The sequence below is a fragment of the Stegastes partitus genome, unplaced genomic scaffold (assembly GCF_000690725.1).
Source record: "Stegastes partitus isolate 25-593 unplaced genomic scaffold, Stegastes_partitus-1.0.2 Scaffold561, whole genome shotgun sequence".
NCBI classification, from domain to species: domain Eukaryota; kingdom Metazoa; phylum Chordata; class Actinopteri; family Pomacentridae; genus Stegastes; species Stegastes partitus.
The window spans coordinates 374,238-380,100 of NW_007578292.1; positions in this window are offsets into that span (position 1 = coordinate 374,238).

A 5,863-nucleotide genomic window follows, 5' to 3' on the forward strand; every position below is an offset into this window, starting at 1 on the left:
GTGTGTGTGTGTGTGTGTGTGTGTGTGTGTGTGTGTGTGCCGGAGGCCTCTGCAATTGGCATTCCAGCCCACATGTAGTCATTCTGTCTTGCTGATTGAGCCTGTTGTCTAAATGAGGAGCGGTTAATTACCTCCTCACAGCAGCTCTGTTCACCATGCAGCCTACCCACCAAGACCACAGAACAGAACACAACACGACACCTCTGGTTAACAAATTAGACAGCGAGGCAAAGAGGGGCAGGGAGACGGAGGCGACGGAACAACAGGAACAAATGAGACGAAGAAAAGGACGGGAAAAGAGAGGAGATGAGATTAAAGAAGTGGACGGAGAGAAGGGGGACAAACGAGAAGGAAGAAGAGGAGGCGAGAAGAAGCCACAGGAAGCTGGTGAGGCCAAAACAAGATGGGAAGAAATTAAAACAGATGACAAAGAGAGGTTGAATCAAACGAGAGGGAGACGCTCGCACAAATGGGAGATGGCGAGGGGGGGAAACAGAGAAAGAGAGAGGCGGACAGGAAACGAAGCTGACACCGAAACCGCAGGAAGCTGCTTTAACAAATGGGGCTGTGCCGCGGCCTACCAGCGCTGTGCTGTGATACGGCCCATTTTTCATTAACGCTGTGATTTATCAACACAGTGCTGAGAGGATCGTAGCAGGGGCTTTTGATTAAGGCCATTAGATATTAGACATTAGCCGTGAGATTACTCACACTGCTGGGGTGCGTTTGATTTTTTATACCGGGGCTTGCCCAGGGGCAGCCGCTGTGCCCTGCTGACTGCTCTCTTTGAAGCAGCCCTCGACAGTGACGGGGTTTCCCAGCGGCTCAGCAGGTGAAGGCGTGTGCCATAGGTTAAGTACGCTAAGCCGAGTTTGACCTTTGTCATTCCATCTCTACTTTTTCCTGCTGGTTTTGTATTTTATCGATCACTTTCTACTTTCATCTGCTTTTAATCTCAGAAGCCCACATGGATTCTTTTTTTTATATGATGCTGTAGATGTGCTGACATGTGGGATATGTTGTGTTTGTTAGAGAGTGATACCGAACTTAAATCAAGGTTCAATCAGTATTTAATGTCGTGTTTGTTAACTTGAATGCACAGATCTTCTTTCAGCTCGTTGTTTTGGATGTCCAGGTCCCAACTCTGCCCTCATCAACCTTTTTTTTTTTTTTTTCTCCAATCAGAAGAAGAAGCAGCAGATGTGTTTCTCGTGAAGATAGGCTTGATGAATCCAATGTATGCTACATCAGCACGAAACGGCAAACAGACTAAGTGACCACCAGCTGGTGAACTTAATGGGGCACTTCGCTGCTGAAGAGGAAGTTATTTTTATGGTGGTTTGGTGGAAAGCAACACGACGCTCAAAGGGAAAGTAAATATTGGACTGAAATTTGACTCCAAATTAATGATATTGTTGTTTCTGATCTGCTGGATGTGTAAAGAGACATCTGTTTGCTAACACGTTTACCACAACTTTTACAAGATGCTAATATGTCGTTGTAGTATTTACTGCTTGTTCCAATGCCCAGAGGTGGCCGAAAGATTATTTAACGCAGCTTTAAAATTTCTGCATGAACATTGGCTACCTTTGGCACCTCCTAGTGGCCGTCTCAGTAGTACGTTGTGTCACACTGAAGAATAAATACAATTTTTTCACTCCACAGAGGCCATGGCAGACAAGAGCCAAAGGATCTGGTCCACAGATGGTTCCCAAAGATCCATGCTTCGATGTCCAGACTGAGGACGACCTACGCAATATTTGGTGGGTGGTTTTAATGTTGTGGATCATCTAATATACCTTGTGGTCTGCCCTTCTGTAAATACTGCAGCTGTTAAAATATTCTACAGGTGTGGCTCTGATTTGGCTCCATCAAAAATCACTACCTCTTTACCATAAAGTCTACCATTCTGTTTGCTTGTGAAATTTATACAATATAGTGTTTTTTTTTGCAGCGCCCTCCAGTGTCTGTAGTAGTTATGACACAAGCAGTTAAAAAAAAAGTGAAGTTGTCACAGAACCTCAAAATCTGCTTCGACAGGAGGTTGGGGAGGATGGATGGGTCGGCAAGTCAAAGGCTGCTGCTTGTTTGTTAGATTTACGCCTACCTTTCCATGGATTACACAATCAAGATCCAACATATTGATTAGTAAGCTTGGTCCATGGTAGGCAGATTGTGTTACCATCGGGCTAAACCAGGTCAGCAGCTTCCCCCTGTTCCCGGTTTTCGTCCCAAGCTAAACCAACCATGACAGCCATGAAAGTGGTATTGACCTTTTCATTTAACCCTTACAAAGTCGTGGAAAGAAAACCAATAAGTGTTGTCATTGGTAAATGATACCCTTTCATTGAAAAGGAAGGATAATGAAACGGGAAGTTGTTTAGTGTGGGTAGAACACAGGGACAACATGACCAATAAAATGGCCATATGTTTGATGCTTAACAAGTTTGAGGAAACTACCACATTTTTACAAGATGACTAAAAACAAAAATTTGACCTGAGATGCTATGAAAGCCTGAGCATCAGTCTGGATTCACCAAGGATGCTTTCACCATCGCTTTCTGTGTGGTTTTGTTTGTAACGTCCTTCTCGTAGAACCCACATCCTCAGATCCATAATGGAACAAACCCCCTTTTTATTTTCTCTATAAATAAATGAGGACATTCCAGTTTTGTGACATTTATTTTTTTTCAATTGTGTGAATTCCCCCTTACATAATGGTGCATTTAAATTATTCAGTATGAAAGCAGAACACCAACAGCTTTTACTTTTTTGTTAACAGTTGCATTTATTCGATAAAACAAATGCATGCTTGAAGAAAAACAATAATGGGTTTAAGATTTGCATTTGTTTGGTCCTTCAAGGTGCAATACCATCAGTACAGTTTGCTCAAATACAGTTAAAATTGCTTCGTGATAATGAATTTTATCCATTGTGTCACTCTAGCGGTGGTCCTGTGGGTTGAACAGTGGAGGCTCCATGGACTGGGCTTTTTTCAATGCAGCCTGGGACTGGGTTCTGAGGAGTTTGGAGGGAGATGGTGCCATTTCTAAGCAGTTTTTTGCAGTATGGTCGGGTATAGTAGGGTGCACTGTCCCACCAGTTGACATTGGGGAGTGCCATTGTGGGGATTGTGCTTAGTCAGCAGCAACATTCATGTCAAAGTAACATCCACATGAATGTCAAGACCTGAAGTTTCCCGGCACAACACTGCCTTGTATTCTGTTTATCTTATTATTTTCAGAAAATGCCTTGATGATTTTTCTACATGTTATTTTTTTATATCTACCTCCTACCTGACAAGCTGTCTGTTTGGGCTTTCCAGCTGACTGGAGTTCTGCTTGGCTCTTGACTTTGAAAAGAAAATTGATATGTCTGGGCTTGGTGGTTAGACAGCTGTTTGCAGCTGAGTGAGTAATAATTAATGCACTCAGCAATTTCCTTGCCACTAGTTTGTGTAGCATGTTGATACTCAAAAATTAATCACATCATCTTCAACAGTTCCAGTCTATTGGAAATAAATATTTGCTGATGTTTATGACAGGCGACATCACAAAATTAAAGCTACCCACCTCTTTTGGAAAATACTGGCTGATTTCCAACACGCTCTCAGATTAGCAGTAACAGTTGTCACTGTTCATGCTACTAATATGTTAATTAACTGCAAACGATGTTGCTCAAATGTGTGTAAACAGGATATTTACTTAATTTACTTATTTAAACGTACATTATTTGATGTGTTTGCCTCTCGGGGCGGCACACAAAGTTGTAAACACGTTTCACTGTATGGGGAACATGTTAGCAAACAGCTGCCTGTTCACACACGCAGGAAGCTGCTTAGCATTCATCTGAATGGCAGATTTAAGTTCAGCATTTGCCGTATTCCCCTCCACCAAATCCTGAAGGAATCGTGAGGCTGTTAAGCTGCTAAAGGCTCCACCATGTTGACCAAGGAGAAAATAACTTTCCAGTTCAGTGCTGATCAGGTGGTTTACAGGTCATTTACTTGCTTGTTGAAAACTGTTACCTGACATTTAAAACTATGATCTGAAAAAACAAAACAAACAGGTGGCGCTGTGGTTAGCACCGTTGCCACAAAAAGGTCGCGTCCCAGTGAGGACACCCGGGATCTGTCTTTATGGAGTTTGCATGTTCTCCCCATGCAGCGTGGGTTCTCTCCGGGTTCTCCGGCTTCCTCCCACACAGTCCAAAAACATGCTGAGGTTAATTGGTGATTCTAAATTGTCCGTAGGTGTGAATGTGAGTGTGCTTGGTTGTCTGTCTCTAAGTGTAGCCCTGTGATAGACTGGTGACCTGTCCAGGTGAACCTGCCTTCACCCTGAGTCAGCTGGGATAGACTCCAGCCCACCATGACCCTAGTGAGGACTAAGCGGTGTACAGATGATGGATGGATGAAAAAACAAAAAAATGAGCTGAAAGATGCTAAAACGCTCCATACAGTCAAGTCAAAATTTTCTGTTCCTTTCATATTATAAACATTCATTTGATCTGTTGGTAATATAAAATATTGACCTCTGCTGCTAGAAGTTGTTGCCAACAAGCGCCACCAATGAAATGTACCTGCTTAGATGTATATATTACAGATGATAAACTGAACAAGCTCCTAGTTTAATCCATCAAACTCTTTACACAACCTGCATAATGGCTTGTCTTTTAATTGTGTTTTTACACTTCTAGCCTATTTTCTTGCCCTCTACATGCATAACTACAGTGATCGTGTATTTGGCTGTGAACACTTTCAGAATGACCTACAACTCGTACCGGGATGCGTTCCTGTGCCGACACACTTGGAGGTCTGGAGCTGCTGCCGGTGCTTTGCTAACATGCTTCTCACGTTGTGCCTTCTGCGTGGAGAGGCTGCAGCACACTTCTGTAATGCCACACTCGAGGGCAGCGCAAAAAGCCTGCTGTAATAGCCTCCTCTGGCTGCATCTCACTGCCTCCCTGATCTCCCTCCAAGAATTCAGTGTCTTTCATGTGACTTTGTCGTCTGGATGCAATGAATTGCGTAAATGAAGATGAAGGCTCGCGCTTTCACACGCTCTGTCCTTAAAGGCATTCACGCTGCTGCACTTGCTTGTATAGACAAAAAGAAATGGATAAAGATGAGGGGGGGAGAAAAAAGGGAAGCTGGTGGAGAGGTTTAAACTTTTACCTCACCTGGACAATCACCAAAGTGAGCACGCTTACTGGATTTTCTGTTTTAAACGAAGAAGGACGCAACCTTCTGAAATTTTGTGTAGGGAAACATTTTGAAGCACAACTCAATGATCCAGTAAGCACAGTGTTTAACTCATTCTTCATGCTGACACACACCAGCTGGAGTTTGCACTGTAGCTCTGCTGTAATACCAACTTGCGCCACAAGGCAGAGACTCCCTCTGTTGGATGTGGCTGCTGCACTGACATCGAACAGAGTCAATGTGACGGTGCAGCTTATGCTATGATGCTGCTGTAGTGAGCGGTTCAGAGGAGATCTGACCCGTGGTGGTTGATGTGTGGTACATTAGAACGAACTTGCAGTGTGAAAATCCCATTCCAGCTGTTGTCTTTTGGCTCTCTAAGCTAGCTACTTATCCTAGCCTTCTGCTGCCGACCTATTGCCAGCATCCTCCACCAGCTCCAGCCCGCAGATGAGGCTGTGTGTGGATTACACTTAATAGTTGATACTGATGTAAAAGAGAAAATGTGGATTTTTATCCACCTAATGCATTCTGAAACGCAACGCGCTGACAGCTGGTCAATAAGAGTGCACATTAAGAGCAACGTGGTGTCAGACGTCTAGATTATTGCTGTGATTTTCCTGTCCGAGACAAACTTTAGAGCTCTGAGACGAGCACCCG